Source organism: Accipiter gentilis, chromosome 2 (genome assembly GCF_929443795.1).
Source record: "Accipiter gentilis chromosome 2, bAccGen1.1, whole genome shotgun sequence".
NCBI lineage: Eukaryota > Metazoa > Chordata > Aves > Accipitriformes > Accipitridae > Astur > Astur gentilis.
The window spans coordinates 41,097,371-41,117,210 of record NC_064881.1 but is presented as its reverse complement, the minus strand read 5'-3'; the positions used below and the strand labels follow the sequence as shown (position 1 = coordinate 41,117,210).

Here is a 19,840-nt window from a genome sequence, read left to right as displayed (position 1 = left end):
ATCCTAGAGAGGCCAGATGGGAGCAATGTCTTAAGCGGTGAAATGTTGGTAAAAGCTTTCCATTTCTCCAAGTGTTTTTTTCAAACTAAGAGCTGGGTCCATGCCTTACCACAGTGAGCTGTAAGTGAAAACCAGCACGACACATTTTCTCCCTGTCATTTCTTCTCATTGGTGTGTGCTGGCTCTTGCTTTATCTAAACGGAAGCAGGATCAAACTTCAATAAATAAAGTTCTAGACCATCCAAATTAACTTCTTTTTTCCTCTCAAAGTGAACTATTTATACTACTTTTAATACTAACCAAGAGATCCTCCTACAATGATTTTTTTTCAGTGCTGGAAGAAAACCTAATGTCAAAACCCTGTTTCATACTTTATATGTCATATTCTTCAACTATATTCTTCTTTTTTCTCCCTTAACTTCAACAAACCATTAAAAATATTTTTAAGGATGGTTATGACAATTGGAGTCATATACAATCACCTGACATAAAATGCCAACCACAGCTACACCACTAACTCCCGATGCCCTCTTGAGCCTCAGTAATGCTCTTTAAGCAAACCAATGCGATGGCACAACCTCAAATACTATGTAAAATTCCTCTTGTTGTCTTAAATGCTCTGAGAAAGTTATAAGGGAGACTTACAGCAACTTTTTGCACTACAGATCAGAACAGATCTTTACAGTGTTTGCAGAACAGACGAACAATAGACTCTTGAAGAGTAAAACAAGCAAGCAAGCAGAACAGCCAGCTACACTCAATACACATCAATCCCAGGAAAAATAAATGTTTGTACAAAGCTGCACAATCAGTGTGGTCACCTAGAGGTTTTTTCATCATTTGTTTTATATATTGACTAAATCCAAACATTTTTTACTTGAGTTCACGTCCAGATTCAAGGACGACCTTCTGGTTAACTCAAAACAACTAAGGGCTTATTTAGACATGGATGAAAATGGTCACAATTAATAGCTTGTTCAAAGCTAGCAGAAGTAATACTGTTGCCAGACTATCGGTGCAGTGCATTTGCCAACCCTTTTCTGCTTCATTGCTGTACATCAACTATTTATTTTGATTCTAAAAAATGCACATTTTTGCTTTGTTTATCAACGATTGCAATGTTATTGTGGAGACCCCATCTGGAAAGAAGCGGGCTAACAACAGCTCACAATGATGTTATTTTAATACACCATTTGCTTCAGGCAGAGGTCCCTGTTTCTATATAGCTCGTTTTACATCACCTACACTCACCAGTGCTTGTTAAAGGAAAATGAAAAAACCCCACAACCCACAATTCTAAAGAGTTACAGTTCCTTCTTTGCATTGTGGTCCAAATTTAGGAAGTCATGTCTCAACTACCTCTAGTCAGCAAAGAATTTAAGGCAGCATTTGACTCTAAACACTTGGTAATATCCCAATGAAATAGAAGTAAAATATACGCTTGTGCACTGAAGTGGATCATCTATATCGCTACAGTGGGATTTGGCCATTTCAAATATAATCAGCTAATTTAGATTAGAGATTCCCCCAACCATGAGGGGAGAGACATAAATCAGTCCCCTTGGCCACTCATCCAACCCATCTGAGAGCCCCACGTCAGGCAGGCTCAGGGCTTCCCGGACGTGCCCGCCTGTCCCTGGGGCGGCAGAGGGACAGGAAAGCCAAAGCTCTCCCCTCTCCCAGCTGCTTTCTGCAGTGCAGAGGTATTTCTGAGTGTTACCTGGGGCCCCCTCAAGAGATACAGGTGCTGCTGGGGGCAATCGATCCGGTTTATTTGAGACTTCATGGACCTTTTAAAGAATTCATCCTTCTAAAGTATGCGAAAGGACTTCCTGACATACAATCCAGTGAGTTTATGAGTGCTATCCATTTTCTCTCAAGTAAAGTACTGCTTCGCAGAATCTGGTTGGCAGCAGAAAGGACCTTTAAAGTCAGAGGTCCCTTCATCCTAATACCATGTTCAGTCAGTGTGTCTCCTCAATATCTGCACAAAATCCTTTCTGCTTTGCATTACAAATGTCATGCTTGAGGCAGCATAAAGCTAGTGAGGCATCAAATCAAGTGTGGGTTCATAACAAGCGAGTGGAGCTGGATGATATGAAAGCTCCAGAACTATGATGGACATCTCTACCAAGTCCATCATTAGAGCAGAAAGTCACTCACAGTTGGACATGTCTCTGCCTAATGGCTGTACATGGTTATATTCTGCTCAAGGCATTCTTTCTGTTAAAAAAAAAACAGAAGAGCCACGTTAAAAAAATAACAGAAGTAACAGCTTGTTCAATGAAAATGTCAAAGGGATAGCTCTGCTAAGTTGTGCCACTCTCAGTATCCTCTGGTATTTGGGCATGGGGTCATTCCCACGTAGGCAGGCTGCCTCTCACAGCCACTTCCAGCTCTCCTTTATTAGCTTTTTATAGAAAGGACACAGTACAAATTATATGGCACTTACCAGTACTGAATAGAAAATGTAATGGATCACTTATTGGAGCCACGATTTTAATTTGGAGTTTTCTTCCACTATTATATCAATTTTTGCTTCAGGTCCTACTGCTTTGACTAAGATTCAGAAGCCTCCTGGAATAAATGTGTTATAAAGAGAGATTCCCCTGGTCCGTGCTGATGGACTCAGAAAGCTATTAGAAGAAGTGGAATCAATTGGTATTTAGAATAAGTTTGCAAGCACTTCTGCCTATTTTATTACCCTTAGACACTTTCTGTCTGCTTTAAGATTCACTGTTGGTTATTTAGGTCAGGTTTATAAGCTAGTCTCATTCTGTGCTTCTCTCAAGCATCCTGTGAAACCTGTGCAGGATTCAATTTGCTAAAGATTTATGAGTCCTTCCCGTTCCAGAGTCATATACATCATATGGAAACTATTGTGCAATGGAGAGCTTCGAGGTAGTCCCTCCCCAACTGTCTCCAGAACGGCATTACAAACTAATAGCTTCTGAAAAGAAACACCATTAACAGTACCGTAGCCTTTTTTCTTGTTGATTTTTTAAATTGAATTTAGGCCCATTTTGTCTTTGTGTCTGAATGTTTTCTAGCCAAGTCCTTGAACATTACCAGGAAAGCAGAGGAGGGAAAAGATAGGAACTGTTACTTGGTTTCAGCCACTGTGTCCCAGTTAGAGCTAATGGACTGACATGTCCAAAAATTGAACCCCTGAGCTGGTAGTCAGAATATTTGCATGTGTATATTCTAGCCCACTGTCTCTTCAAATGAAGAGGCACAGCATAAACACTGCTTTTCAATTGTTTTACGTCTTGCAACCAAGTTGCTACCTTGCCTGCAAAGAATATACAAACCAAAGAGAGCAATAGATGAACTGCATTAGTATGAGGTTTGTCCAGCATACGGATATAAATCTGTACTAGGGAGAGACCCCCGTACTCAGGCAACAGATCCACCTCGTGCAACAGCCAGCAGTAACCAGAAGCAGAAAGCACATTAGAAAACAGGACAAATATAAAGTGATTATTGCCTGCTCTGCATTACAGCTCCTAGCATTCAGAAGGGTGGTATCCAAACCATTATTTTTAGTAACTAAAGACTAGTGTTTAGTAACAGTGTTTAAACCTCCTTAAATTTGTCTTTTCCCATCTTCAGCTTATACATATGCCTGACCTATAGAAATGCATGTTGCAAAGGAGCTCATAATTTGACTATGCGTTGGGTGAAAGTATACTGCTCCTGGTGTTTTTAAGGTGCAGTTTGCCTTCTAGTTCATATCCTGTGAGGAACAGTGAAGCTCCTTTTTCCATTCATCTTCCTTGCACCACCCAAATTATAAAACTCTGTTATTTTCCTCCCTTTTCCTTCAGTCATTTCTTCCAAGCTGAATAGCAGTAATCTATTTAGATTTTTGGAACATGGAGGATGAGCCAACTGAGAGCTTATGGGTCAGGATTAGAGGGCAGACCAATGTGGGTGACATTGTGGTGGGTGTCTGCTGCAGACCACCTGATCAGCAAGAAGGAGGAGATGAGGCCTTCTTCAGACAACTGGAAGAGGCCTTACATTGCAGGTCCTGGTCCTCATGGCGGATTTGAACCAACCCAGTATCTGCTGGAAGGGCAAAACAAGCAATCCAGTAGGTTTCCAGAGCGCACTGATGATAATGAGGCACCCCTGGACCTGACAGATACAAACAAGGAAGAACTGGAAGGGTAAGTGAAAGTCAGGGGCCAGACTTGGCTGCAGTGACCATGAGATGGAGGACTTCAGGATCTCAAGAGAAGGGAACAAGTCAAATAGCAGGATCATGACCTAGACTTCAGGAGAGCAAACTTTGTCCTATTCGGGGACCTGCTCGGAAGAATCCCCTGGGTATCCTGGGGAGTAGAGGGGTTCAAGAGAGCTGGCTGATTTTCAAGCATCATCTCCTGCAAGCTCAAGATTGGTCCATGCACATGTGCAGGAAGTCAAGCAAAGGGGAATAGGAGGCCTGTATGGACAAATAAGTAGCTCCTGACAAAGCTCAAATGAAAAAGTAAGTCTACAAGAAGTGACAGCAGGACTAGGTAACTCAGGAGGAGTATTGAGACACCCTCAATGTGCAGTGAAGGGATTAGGAAAGCCAAAGCCTGCCTGGATTTGAATCTGATGAGGGATGAGAAGGCAGCAAGAAAGGTACATCGGTAGCAAACGAAGACTGGGGAAAAATGGGCCCACTGCTGAATGGAGCAAGGGACACAGTGACAAATGGCACAGAAAATGTCAAGGTACTCAATGCCGCCTTTGCCTCAGTCTTCATTGGCAAGCCCAGCCTTTAGGAACTGCAGGCCCCTGAGACCAGCAGGAAAGTCTGCAGCAAGGAAGGCTTATCCCTGGTGGGTGAGGATCAAGTTAGGGAACATTTAAACATCTCAGTTTTGGAGATATTCAAAACTCAGCTGGACATGGTCATAAGCAACCTGCGCTGGTTGCTCCTGCTTTGAGCAGGGGACTGAACTAGATCTTCAGAGATGCCTTCCAACCTTAAGAATTCTGTGATAGTTCATGCTTCTAATCATCCTTCTCCACCACTTTTCCAATCCAGCTATGACTTTTCCCTTTTTCTAACACAGTACTCATTGCATTTACTGACCAAGAAATGGGTATAACCTGGACTTACACAGTGGCATGATGACAGACTCGCTCTCTGTTCCTTTGCTAATAATCTCTAAACTTCATTTGCTTTTTCATTCACTGTTGAACTTAAGGCAACATTTTTGCATACCAGGATTCCAAGACAGGTAAGACAGAGCTCATCACTGTGCATTTTAGCTACAGTTGGGGGTTTTTTCCCCACTTACATGTATCATTTTGCATTTACTGACATTAAATTTCATCTGCAATTTTACTGCCAAAACACTCTGTATCATGAAATCAAAAGGATTTCATGACTTCAAAGCCTTTTTTGACTATCCTAAAGCATTTCCTATTTTTCTTAAGCTTTTCTGCCTTTGCACCTTCACTCCTTTTATTGTTGATCATGTAAAGAGTTATGAACAACAGCAGTCTCAGCACATTTCTTTGGGGGTGACCACTGGTAATGCTCCACATCATAGAAGTGATCAGTAGTTCCCACACTACAATTTAACCAGATATTAATAATCCACGAAAGGATGTTTCATCTCGCCCCAAGATGATTTAGTTTCTCTAACAGTCTTTAGTAAAAGACTTGGTCAAAGGCTTTTTGGAAAACCAGTTCAACAGTACCAATCTCATACATGGTGAGTTCTTCAAAGAAATCTGGTAAACATATGCAACACAATTTTCCTTTATAAAAGTTCAGTTGGGCTCTTCCTCAGTTTATAACATGTATGTATGTTTAGTAATTCTAGTCATTCATGTTATACCTCCACCAATTTGTGAGTAGAGATCAGAATTAGTGCTCTGTAACCTCTGCAGATTACCTTAGACCCTTTTAAAAAACCCTGGTGTCACCTTCCTTCCTCTAGTATCTCAAAGGTAACTTCAAACCACCATAAAAACTACATACTATTCCATAGTAAGTTATATTAAAAAGTGTCTTAGAAACAGACCAGTGATTTGTAGCTGAAATGTTGATTTTTTTCGCAAGGGCTGAATCACTTTGTGGATTAAAGTACAGCTTTTAAACTATGAGTCTTCTAGGGCTTTTTTAGAAACACAGCAATATCTCATTGCTCATTTATCAGAGTATTTCAAAACATGTTTTAAAAGCAAAATTAAACCTTGTGAAATCACTGCATCTTTTGGATATAGATAAAATTGATTTTTATCATTGCCATCTCATTCACAGGTGAAGCAATGACTCACTGAAGAGCACAAGAGTCAGTGCCAGAGCCAGGAATAAATACAGACATCCTATCATTCAGCACCTTGCACTAGACATTAGTTTGCATTTTCTTTCCCAATTTATTACACTGTGAGAGAGAAGAAAACTAGAAAGCTTTTAAGTGTGTCCCTGCTTTACAAGACTTTTTCCTATGAACCCTTCCTGATTTTCATTATGACTGTGGCTCATGATAACTATGCAGAAAAAAAATATAAATTAATTCCATATGTATAAGATAGTTTTAATGAAACAAACCCCCATCTAAGAAACACTTCTTTCCTAATACCTAACTGACATTTTTTAATTAGGCTGGCTGACCAAAGTTTACCCACAGTGCTATTCTGGCATATAGTTAATACTGCCAGCAAAGATGCTTTCTGACTGAGACGGTATGAGCTGTTTTTTTCCCAGACAAAGCAGGGGTGGATACATACCTAACCTGTAAAGTCTAGGACAAAATGTGAGACTCCTTGTGAATTAATGAATCTGAATATGGACTAGCAGCTCTGATTCTCATCTCAGTGCAAGAAGGGTTCTGATTAACCTGTCTGGTAACCTATTCAGAAATCTATTCCTACGTGTGTATGAGGTAAAAAGCTTATAACAAGAATTCTGTATTTGCTGGACAAGGATATTTTGCATTCTCTTTGTACAATCATTGGTAACTATGTAGAGCATGTGGAACAAGAAGTAGCCCAGACTGTTTATTTTTTATTGGATTCTTCTCAATTTGACACCAATGAACCATTTATAAAATATCTTTTGGCTTTCTTCATATGTAATTTACCTTGGAATTTCCAGATTCCCTCTTTTTTGTGACAGAAAGCTCCAGGTGATCTGGCAAGTTCCCTGTTCTTCCAATTAACCAGTGGGTATATACAACATGTAGTCAAAATGGATGTATCATGGTAAATTATACCAGCATTTCCAATTTAATATACTGGCCCTTTTCCAAATGGTATAGCAGAACAAATAAATTTCATATCAGATTTCCTTTTTGCCTGCTGTTTACATTATTAACCATAGAAATATTTTTGCCAGGAATAACTGACTGCAAGTAGCACTTGCGCAAGATTTCACATGCAATAACTTGATCCACATAGTACTCTGTGTGGTTTTGAATATTTTCTTACTGTTCAGAGCACCAGAGGAGCTATTGCTTTTCTAATTATTACTGCTGAAAGCCCTGCTCACCAAGAGAAGCTAGGCAAAGGTGGACACCAGCACAAAAAAGGAAATTATTATTAAAAGAGCACTGCCTGTGTACATGCTGTACCCTGCTCCTAAAGGCTTACATTTGAAGGTCAAGAGCTGCTATGTCAAAACCTTTTGGCTTTTTCAATACGAGCAAACACTGCTCTGGTATCCCTGTAATATATACATGGAAAGGCTGCCAACTTTTGCAATTCTATCTCCAGTCTCATCCTATTCTGTATTTTCCTGCCTGAAGGCCCCGCTGCTTAAACAGAGATCTTCCCCAAAGGTTCAGCTTTCATTTCTAAGGTAAGTTTCCATCCCCCATGGCTAGAGAAAAAAGCTTCAAGAGGGAAAACATGTACCACCAAAGGATGGGGACAGATTGTCAACTAAACAGAATTTAGAATATGCTGTTGTAAAATAATTGCTTGATTCTGCCAGGCTGGGTTTGCCCATGCACGCTTGCAGAGCCCACTTGGCATCTGTCAGTCAGATAGTGCACCTCAAAGCGTGAACAGCCCAGAGGTGTCCATACAGTCCTCTTCAGCAATGAACATCTGTCCCTATATTTACAGGGAGATAAACAGATTATCTAAATTATCGTGTAACCTCAGGTAAAATTTGAAGAGCATTCAAGTTACTGGAGATGGATAAGGAATTTCCTCCAGATACCCCGTACCTCCCACTTTAGGATTTTGGTTCATGGCTGTCATGCAGTTGAAAAGCAAATTTTCCAATCACTGCTATTTACTGCATGTTGGCCCTGTTTGCAGAGTAGTTTTGGTGCACGTGAACTAGACTCCTTTCAGGACAAATTAAACCACGCACACACCAGAGTACTCCAGCCCCTCATGGAGGTGGGAGGTGTGACTGGCTCTACAGACAGAATCAATTCCTGCGCACAGGGGCACCATCAGGCCAAACGACAAGACCAAGCCTAGTCCCAAGCAAAAGCCCAAGAACCACACAAAGTGCAGATGGAAAGCCTCACCACCCACTGCTTTACCTACCGATCCTCTCCTACTACTCTGAATTAGCCTCCACCACTAAGAATTACTGATTTAGAAGTGCAACATATTTTGCCATTCTCCATTTAACTAAAAGAAGGCAAAGAAGGTAACTAATAAAACCACAAAACCATGCTGATGCCAACAAACCTTGCTCCCTTTCCCACCTCCTCCAGCCCTGGGGTCGGCAGCTCAGCTGGACTTGCACTGGGAGCACCTCCCTGAAAATCACCCGAGACACAAAAATTCATCACTCTTCTTGGGCATCTCCAAAGACATTAGACATCTCTCTTTAGACAGCTGAAACCAGCCCTGCCTGACTACTGCAACAGCATTACAGCCATCTGGAAAGGAATACAACAGAGTTCTTCCTTCCTCGCTTGGGACTGTTAACGGAGAATGGATAATATTTTGCTACAAAGCCCTTGCAGCATGAGTAGTCATCTGTCCCTCTGTGCTGTATGTCCCAGACAGTCCCCTTCTGCCCTCCTGCTGCTTTATCCCCGCTCTGTGCAGATGTACCAGGTGCAAGGTGGGGGATATTAGGGAACCAGGCAGGAGAGCATCTGAGCCATTAACTCAGATTTTCTCTTCTAACGTCAGAAGATTCAGCCAAATAATTACAGCACGCAGCTGGTGCCTGCTAATACACTTTAAATTTGATAATCTGTCCAGAAGTAAAGAATATTTTTATTCAGTGCAGGATGAAAAGACAAGGCAAGAAAATTGAACGAGGCAAGGTATTTTCAACATGATCTTTTTCATTACTGTGCTTCAGCTCTATTGACTTTAAGACTAGAGCAACAACTAGGCAAACAAAAGACTTCTTTTGCATCTTCAGAAGTTACATAATTTAACAATACTGTCTTTTTTTTTCCTCCAGACTTGCAGAGTCTTAGCAACTCTTCTTTGTCAAAATAATGTCTTCTCTCAACACCAAATTTTCTAAATTGCCCCACCTGAAGCAGAAATATGCCAATTATGTTCTTGTCCTGATTATCAGACAACTCACTGGAATATGTCATACCAAGAGAAATTCACTTCCAAGACAAGCTTGTGTGATGAACATTTTAAATGTAGGTAGATGGATAGATAGATAGATAGATAGATAGATAGATAGATAGATAGATATAAAGGTGTGAAATCAACAGTCATAATAGCAGCTGGGAAAGAGAACACAAAGCAGCTCCGTTCTGGCATGGGATTGGTGCTCAGGGAGGTCCATATGGGCCTCCATGTCCTCCTGGAGCCCCACCTGATCCATACCTGGCCCTCACAGAGCCACTGAAGGCTTCAGCCCATAGAGAGGACACTTGAACTACAGATCCCAAAAGCCCTTGTGCAAATATTTATCCCGTATCTTGGCATGGCTGAGAAATACAAGCAAGTGTCACATTGCCCACTGTACTGATGGGTAAGCAGCATTCAGAGAAACAGAACTGAAAAACAGAAAATGCAGCATTTTCCATGAAAACAAAGACTCACACCTGCACGTTGTGTCCCTCTTTCTGTGTGACATACCTGGGGATGGAGGTGCCCAGCACTGAGAGCCACTTGTGGGGCTGAGAGGAGTCTCTGCGTCCCAAGGGTTCATGCTGGTTAGATGGATGCCACAAACGGAGTTTTGACATCAACTAGCAAGCTTTAGAATTCTGTAGTAAACTGTGTGTATATCTCTTCTGGGACCATCTTCCTTGTCAAATAAACTGGCATGTAGCTGTAGTTGCATGCTTAGAGAATGAACTAAGTGTGTAGAGAGCAAACTTTACTATCCCATTATTAAGGCAGCAGTGTTAAACAACGTAGTCCATCATGAGGACACAGGTCTTAACCTATGGAGAAGAACTAATCTGTATTTAGATATCCAGATGCAAATTGTATGTATTAATATCTCCACTTCATGCGAAGTGTCATGGGGTCATGCTGACAAGCCAGCATGTTGGGGACAGCCCAGTGCAGAGTCACTCTCACAGGAGGAACATTAAATGACAACAAACGAGTACTTCAGCGGCAGCCCTAACGCTCATCCTCCCCAGACTGACCTGCCATGTCTTCAGCTGTTCCTGCTGAAAACCTACAGGACGAGAAGGTGAGGGTGACGCTCGTTTCCCCAGAAGAGTTGGTGGGAGATGCCAGCATGGGGTAACTGGGGGTCCAGCAGATACACACAAGTTACAGGCAGCTTCTGCCAGGTTTCAGTGAGGATATGATGACAATGAGCATTGCCTGTGAATCCGTTGCTTGCTTGGCAAGATGTTCATTCACTGGGAATAATGAAGGAGCGTTGCAAATTATTAGCCTTTGTGTTCAGGCTTAGGAAATGTTTTAAAATAGACCAAAGGGATATTAAATGAAAGTAAAAATTCCACTAAAATATGTGTAATAAAATTGAATCTTTGCATGAGAAAAAGATTTGCGAAGTTGCAGCTATTTAAAAATAGGAGATTTTATAGCTGTTCGAAAATGCTTAAAGCTACTAAGGAAAAATAAAGACATTTTACTTCATTATATGATATATTTAAAGGTTGTTTATTAAATAGTCTATACTGTTATTTTGCGTAGCCTTGCAAAATCATAGGACACCAGACATTACTAGGCACAGACAATCTGTAGGGAGGTAAGGTGACATCTCAAAGCTGCCCAGTTTCTGCTGTAATTATTCAAACCTCAGAGCTGCTCCCGGTTTGAGAGAGCTGCTGACCCAGTGTTCCCCAGCCTTGGAGGGTGGGCCCCTCCTTAGATGAGACAGGGTTTTTTCCAAACACTTTTTATAATGCTTCTTTGAAGCACTTACAGTGTAACCCCCCATTTGCCAGAGATGGTCCCCATAAGGGAGCAGTTTGTGGCACAGATCAGCTGAGAAGTGAAGCAGTTCAAGCTCCTACTGCTCTGATCAGGGACATGAAGTTCAGTGTAGCAGGAACACTCCCTGCCCTTCTTAGAGCGCTTAGATAGTTCAGCCCGCGGAACCTGTCTTTGTGCCATGCCATATATTCTCCCCACCATACACCCCCCACGCACACACACACACACACTCAGTCCTTATCCCTCTTGCAGTACAGAACTTCCATTAACAGCAGGAGCCTACAGAGCTCGCGCTCAGACAAGAAGGGAAAACTTGCAATAGCAAACGCATACACACAAAAAAAAGAGACAGGCAGATGACTGCATGGAAAAATATTTTCCACAAAGGAGTGGTGGGACCATTTGTAACCTGGGGTAATGAAGCTACAGTAGTCAAAAATAATGTGAAGCAAAATTGGGGAAGTCAGATTCACAAGCAAGGAGAAGTCAGGCTAATTTCGCTGATCCTACATGGCATGCAGAGACTAGCAAAGCCCAGCAGGAATACATATATTTTTTAATGAATTTATTCCACCTCACTTTTTCCTTTGCTTATCTGTCATGATCAGAGATCGGACCTAAGGCTATCTATCGTAGTAGATGATATCTTCCTTAGAGTGGCTGAGGTAGCTACGCAGGCTCTGGAAGAGAGCTCTGCACTGCTTTAGGTGTTAGTGATGGGCATGGCACAGATCTTGGCAAGTCATGAAAATTTTAGTTTGTTTTCAAAACGTGCTTAGAAGTGCAGTCAAACGCCATTTATCCAGCTAAAAAAGCTTCAGCTCTCTTGATAGTTCCTCTGCTCCTATTTTCATTATTTATTAGTATATATTACTGGGGTTATAGGAATGCTTAACAGCTTGAACCAAGAAGGAGTTCTCATTATCAGAGGTGTTGTACAAGCACACAGCAACAGACAGCTCCTGCCCAGAGAGCTCCTGATCTGAGCAGAAAAAACAGGCACATGCTGAGAAAGGCAAATTGACACAGGGAGGGAAAGAAGTTTGTTCTGCAGCAGAGCCAGGTGTGGTGATCGAACAGCAAGCACCGTTTTTACACTTAGGCAGAGGGTTTTCAAGTCTTTCCTGCCTTGTTGGGGCAATTTGCATGTAAAAAAATCCCCCCTGTGTTTTCCCACCTGGGACCAACTGTGATCGTGAACATCATTAGCAAGTTGGCTAAATTCCTCATCATTCCTCAGTGCTTTTTTGGCCCAATTTCCAGCAGTATTATGTCATTAATTTGTGTTTGTTGAACAGTCAGCTCCTCCCAAATATTTTTTGAATCTTTTGGCTAGCAGCAGCCAAATTTAATAGAGGGATAAAGGTCTCAACATTATTAAGCTTCTGGCAAGTACTGTAGAAGTACTAAGTAATCAGAGAGAGGGGAGAGACCTCATTAATACCCCCACAGAGAGAAGGACAATACTGTGGCCTCAGCTCCTTTCAGAAACTGGGCAATTCCCACAGAAGATCAGCCTCAAACCACAAACCCTTATAAAATGATTTGTTGTTAGTTCTGCTACTCTTGGGACAACCTGGCCATGGAAATGCTGATACTTGGATGACTTGGCTCACAAAATTGAAAGAACAGAAAAGCCATGTCATGTTCATTGCAAAGTTATGTCATTTTACCTTCTCTCCCAGGGTCCCACCCTTTCTCAAAGAAGATCCCGTGATAAATCCTACTGGCTGCGCTGGGACAAGCCGAGCTGTCTCGAGGCTTTCCAGCCATGTAGCAATAGTTGATTTTTCCCAGCCATAAGGATAAATATATGCAGTCCCTATCCTCAAGAGAGCCCCCAAATTTATTTTATTAGTGACAGCAGAGCTGATTCCCAGACTGTGAAGGAAAAGGGAGGCTGTGGAGAAGGTAGTTCTGCTGGGTATTGCAGAGTTGCAGATGTTTCGGGTACCCACTGGGATAAGTCCATCATTCCCTGCTGCCCAGCCAGCTCTTCCTTCATCCAGCCCCTCCATCAGGAGCCGACCCCCGCTGCCCCGCATGGCTTTCAGCAAACCTGTCCTCCTTTGCCTGCCACGTAGAGGCGGCGGTGGGGCGGTCGCTCCTTCCCCGGTTCATTGTGCCAAGCCTGCCGCCGTCCCTCTTGGCGAGGCTTCCTTTGCCGAAGACTGAACCGGTCCTGAGTGCAATCCCACTGGGAGCCAAGCAAAGAATTTCAAAGTAGAATTTAGCTTGATGTGGGAATACCTGCTCACAGGAGCATATTGCCTGTATTTTGACTACAGGGTGTTTTGGTGTACTCATCGCCATACCTTGCTTCCTTACGGAGCACCACAAAACACATCCTCCACAGTGTGCCGTGGATGCATCCCCAAAAGAATGCTGTAAACACCACATGCAAACCATCTGTCTCTTCCTCCATAGCCAGAAACACTCGGTGTTGGTATCAAGGCTGCTGAACAACTCGCCAATGCTCCCACTATTTTCTCAGATGTTTCGTGTGCAATGGTGAGGCAAGAAAAGGAATGGTCTAAACACGGAGCCAGCTACAAATGGAAACTCCTGAGGGTCACAGAGTTTTCAACATTTCTTTTCACAGATGACTGTGCAAAGCATTTGGTGTAGGAAAGTAAAGCTCATCTTAGCCAGAAAAAGTTATGCCTTGTGGGTGAGGCACAGAAGGACTTTGTATGTGGGAGCCTTTGGGAAGGAAACTGAAGGGTTGGTGTGACTCAGCAGAGCAACAGAGACAAACAGCGTGACCAAAATATGCTGATTTGTTTGAAGCTGCAGCCTTAATGACAGAGAAGGCTTCAGAACAGAGGCACCTTCTTACTGCTTCACTGTCTTGCAATGCTCATTACTTTCCCATCTGTGCAACTGGGAACGTGAAGACCCTATGGCACCAGGAAAATTTTGTGCCTGTGTTTCAGGACAGTGGGACATGTTCTGCACAATCCTCAGTGCAAAATTCAGTATGTGGCACCACCTTCTCAGCTCAGTTGACCTTCCTCCGCAAAGCACTGTCCTCGGCAAGTAACCAGCCAGTTTCATTTCTGAAAAATAACGGATCACAGGTAGGGAAAGGATTATGAAAAAGTAAAGGTGGATGGATTTATTTGTGCAAAACCTGCTCAGCTGGGTATTCTTTTTGGTCTTTTTTGCCAGTGTTTAGTTTGGCTCCAGTGTTTGGGCCAATCAGATGGGCAGTCTGGTAACTCCAAGGGATTTGGAGTGAGCGGTTCCAGCACTGAGCTGTCTCCTAAAGGCAGCCAGCAGAAAGTGAATCAGCTGCTATTCTAACAAAAAATGAGCAAGAATAGAAAGTAGATTTCCAGTCATCCTGCTTTGCAGCAGTTTTGTTTTTCCTTGCAATGGCAGCGGTGATTACCTTATCTGTGCATACCAGCCAACCACACAATCCAGAAAAAGACACCATCCAAGAAATACCCATTTAATAAGTCTTGGCATATTTAATGCAGACCCAGGAAGGCAGGATGCCGCACAATAATATCTTCCTTCAGACAGACTCCACAGAAACAAACACAAACCTGCAGTATGAGGTAAACAAAATTTCGAGGAGGGAACATATAGTAGGAAATGTATACTCTCTGGGAGAGCTTTGCGAAAGTCCTTGTTCCTCCAGTGGGTGGAAGTTTCATTCCAGTCACTGACATCAGATAAACATGGATTTTGGTCTCCAAATCCATATCCCAAGTTTGGGGCACATTTTTGAGTACCCATGGAGGCTCAGGAGATGGGTGTGTGAACTGTATCCTCCTTCACATATCCCAGCTCATCAGGTGCCCCCATGGTATGGCTCTCAAAGAGCTGGGCGACATCTTCCCCCATAGGACCTTCAACTACTTCACATATTTGGCGACTGAAAGTTAACAGTACCAGGGGACATAGAAAAGCTTGGCCAAATAGAGAGAGAGATTATATGATTGCTCTGTATAAATACATCAGGAGGTTAATCGTCAGTGGAGGGAAAGAGCTATTTAATGAAAAGAATATGTTGACAGAAGAGCAAATGGTTATGAACTACCTCTTCACGAATAAATTTAGGCTGGAAATTAGATGAAAAATTCTACTTATTAAGGAAGTGGGGATCCAAAACAACCCCAAAAATGGATGACAGCAATAAAAATCCCAAGGCAGGACTTGATCCATTAAGGAGGGGATTACCTAAAACAATAGCCTGCAGCTGGAGAGGACTGGACCCAGAAGCACACAAGGTCCCTCTCCTTCCTGTGCTCCTATGCTCTTGATGACAATTTCAAGGGAAAAACTAAACACGTATGCTCCTAACTTCTTTCTTATCTCAGTGCTAACCATATGCCCTAAAACACACTGACAGACACTTGCATCTCAACACGGAAAGGGGAGAAACACAGAGAAGTGCTGTCGCAGTCTGAGGATGTGCTGGACCTTTTCCTCCCAGTGGCTGAAGCACAAGTGAATGTTATAACGATCAGAGACCACTGTAACAACATCCTAGAGCAAGCATTTTGATTCCTGATTATTCTTTTTTACAACTGACTACCTATTTATTGAAGTATAGCGCCTGTATGTCACTAAATGCTACTATCATCTCATTGAAGTAGTCATTTTCCTTCTACCTCATTACTATTAATCTTAGTAGGACATTGCATTTCTATTTCTATTTCTATCATTTATATTGCAGTGATATCTAGATGTGCCCATTATGTCAGGACTCCATGTGCTGAACTCTGCACACAAATTCATGAGTGACAATTCTTTCCCTCTCCCCCCAAAATGTCTAAAGCCTATAGGATTTTCTCCATAAACATTGTACCCATTAAAGCCCAATCCACGCAAACAGCTCTGCAACTGTAAAAACAGAAATATAGATATTTCTATTTCATCATGGTATGGCCAAGCAGTCAATTCTCCTCCTACAGCAAAGTGCTGAACAACTCATGTTTCCCACCCTCGAAGCTGCTAGTTCCCAGCAAAGCCTTCAGCAGAGGTGAAGCAAAGACACTTTGTCCTGCAGTGGCTTAGCAATGTCATGCTGTAGCTCAGTGGAGCACAGCCTGGAGACAGGACCACCACATGTTTCCAAACTGTTCATCTGACCTCACCATTTGAGCGATGTGGGAAGAGACTTGAGCCTTCCTGAGCTACGGCACCATGTACCCGAGAGCTCAGTGCACCCACACAGCTCTCACCGCTGCAATTACATACGTTTGTCCTGATTTGAGCTGAACTAGCACAACTTTCATTTCTGGTTAGATCAAAAAAACCCAAAATCATCAACAAATAATCAAATGCTGAGAGAACAGGGAAAAGGTATCACTGGAAGTGAGATTCTCTGTTGCCTTGTATCTCGCAGAGTGTTTCAGGTGGAAACTGTCTTTCTCCCATCAGGCAGTGTTATATACCGCTTTGCCCTGGAGAAAATGACTGCATAAGGTTCAGTGGAGATCTGACCCCAAAATGGCTTGGCCCAGTGGGGTGTGCGAGAAGCCTTTTAAGCAGCCACCTAATCCCACCTGCTATCTGCCATCAGCAGTTTCCTCCCACCTTACTACAGAGGTGAGCTTTAAATCTGAGCTGCAGCTGTACTGTATTTTTACCAGCAGGGACAACCCCAGGGCCCACTGTCATCGGACATCAGCTGCTTAAAGAGAGCATCTTTGAGGAACAGTGTCTGAGACTGAAATAAAATGCACAGATTTCTCAGGCAAAAAAAACCACTTAATGCAGCTCGTCAGGGAGACAGATGGCAGCTTCCCTCCCGACAGGCACCGTGGGGGCTGAGTTTGCTCAACTCCCTCTCGCTGCACTTTGATGTATTCCAGCAGCTGTATGAAATTAATTCCAATAAATTAAACTTCTTGCAGGGACAAATGATCTGGATGAAAACTATAGTGCTAGGGGCAATCAGCCATTTGAAACTCAGTGATCTCAGAGACAGGGAAGCAGCACCCTTTCTCTGTAAAGCCCCACTTGTTGGCTGTATCATTGGCATTTGCCGAGGCAGCCAGAAAAGGCTCTGGCAGCAAAGGAAATCAAATCAGGATCCACAGCTCCTTCTCTCTAACCACAGCAGTGCCAGCCCATTGATTTACAGTGATCAAAAATTAGCCCAGCATATCCAAGGCCTGAGAGCTGCCCCTCCCTAAGCACCTGGAGGAGGCTCCTTGCCATAAATTTACCCAGCCCAGCAAGAGCCACTCCATGACCAACTTCAACAGGAGGAAGAGCAGCTCAACCTATTTGAAACACATGGGTCTATGACTAACATTCAGCTTAATCATTGCAAATTTAACTTTGAGTGCATCAGTGTCTTTACCGCGCTTATCCAGCTGGTTATGTCAGTTGTTCGCTCTGTTTTAGGACCACTCCAGTGAATATGACAATGTACATAAGACTCGGGGGGGTTGAACGATGAAGGAAGAGCATCTGGAGCAGGTACTCGTGTGCTGTTTCTGTGCTGTCAGCACCAATATCTTCTCAGCTGTGCAGCAGGCAACCGTTACACTCAGCAGGGATATTGCTGGATGTTTTTTTCTCTTTAACTTTAGGAGTAGAAGAATTTTTCAAGGACCTGTGCCCACTAATTTCAAACTTGGTTTTGTGATCATAGTAATGTGCCCGAAGATACCAAATCTTCAAAATGGGAAAGAATCTCTATGGATTTTTTTTTAGTATTACTTAATATCAATCTGCATTTTTAAATGTCCTTTCATTTTTCACCCAGATGACCCTTTACAACTACAGAATTGTTTATCCTCTATTGCATGAAGTGCCTCAGATGGAGGATATATTCATTTTTCACAACCAAAATGCTAACGTAACGATAGTGCATGAGGAAGGAGTCAGGCAACTTGGGTGCTGGTCCTCTTTCACCCCCCCCCATAGCCCTGCTTCAGTTTGCCTGTCTATCAACTGGGTGCAAAAAAGTTAAGCATCCGCTGGCGGCATGTTCAGTTCCTGGTTACACAGGATCTTAAGGTTTGTTGACTAAAAGTATTAGCAAGGGCAACAAAGCACTTGCAGCTAAAAGAGAACTTGTTACTCTTTCCTGTTCCTTTCCAGGAAAACTGAGGCCAGTATTCAAATTACTTGTCTTTATGTCCTTTTCTACATGGAGGAAATTTTAACTCTTTCCTTTCCTGTAAGAACTAAGAAAATAGAATTGCTGGGGAAACATGAGGGATGTGCCTCTCAGGGCCAAATGGCCAAATAAAGTAACTTGCCACAGACAAATTTAGCCTAGCAGATCTTTATGGAAGCACCTAAATATAAACTCATGGGCTATTTTTGTTATAATTTATCACCAATAACTGTGTCAGGAGTCACAAGCACAAACCTTTAAGAAGCAGAAGAAGGGGGTTTGTGTATGTTAATGTGGAGCAGCATTTGAACCTGAGACCCTAATGGGGTGTGTCCTGCTTATGGTACCCTGGCCCCCATTTTGCCTCACATTCTGCAAAATAATATAACCCAAAAGCCTAGACCCCAAATTACCGAAGTATTTAAATGGGTCATAATTTTAAGCACCAAATTCTCAATTTCATATATGGATAGGAGCGATGTCCATTTAATCATCTGCTTCTGTAACTCACTCACCGACTGATGGAGGATTTTATATACTGGTATAAAGTGGATGTAACAGTCTTGTTCTCACTCAAATGATCAGAGGTGTCCCTCTGAAATGACCATCTGAATGAGTGTCAGAATAGTCTAACTGCCTGAGAAATGAGGCCCCTGGACTTTGAAGACTTGATTATGATCCATTTGAAATTCTCCAGACTGGTAGCTCAGTCTGGCTGCTCGCTGGAGTGGATTCCTCTGGTACCAAAGGAAACGACTGCCCTTGATGTTGTAGTCTCATACAGTGGATGCAGACACAGGCGAAGAAATGTCAGTCAGAGAGATATCAAAGCTGACACACGATGGGAAACAACACTGCCTGATGATCTCCATTAACAAAGGAGTGTGCCGAGACCAGTGGGTAGAGTGTGCCTGTGCAAACAGCCACAAATTACACAACTAATTGCAGTGCCAGACAGAAAAGCTCTTTGCAGCACTTAGTCCTGTTCCACAGCTTGTCCCCTGCCCAGCGGGGAAGTGGTATCTAGCTGCAAGGGATCACATGCATATGCCCCAAGAGCAATGACACTGAGGGCAACGGGCTTCCTTTCCAATCTTATCTATCACCTCATGATTCCTCTCCAAAAGGACAGGAAAAGGTGTACCGCTTCTGCCTTTTTGTGTTATTCTACTTTCTCCTTTTCTGTTCCTTTGTTTTATCCAATGCATCACCCCAGCAGGGGGAGATTTGCTTACACCGGAATATGTGTTTAAGGAGACATTGTTACTGGTGGGCAAATCTGTAATTTGGAGGCCTCCTCAGCTCCTCTCTCTGAGAGCATGAGTGCCTCCCAGAAGTTATTTGACAGTACATATCCCCTAGCAGCAAACAATGCTGAGAGATATTAAGGATGAAATCCAGCTCTTTCATATCATCGACATGGAGTGGGATCAC

The 19,840-nt window shown here is 42.7% G+C and overlaps 1 long non-coding RNA gene across 3 annotated transcripts in view; it reads right to left on the bottom strand.

Moving 5' to 3' along the window:
* The window catches only part of LOC126049149 (uncharacterized), a 54,715-nt gene extending 34,875 nt beyond the window's left edge, over nucleotides 1–19,840 (bottom strand). For all 3 annotated transcript variants that reach the window (XR_007509118.1, XR_007509116.1, XR_007509117.1), the window contains exons 1-3: nucleotides 13,632–19,840; nucleotides 13,376–13,513; nucleotides 10,554–10,775 (exon numbers count right to left, since the gene is read on the bottom strand). This is a non-coding gene — a long non-coding RNA (uncharacterized LOC126049149). The remainder of the gene's footprint in view (nucleotides 1–10,553; nucleotides 10,776–13,375; nucleotides 13,514–13,631) is intronic.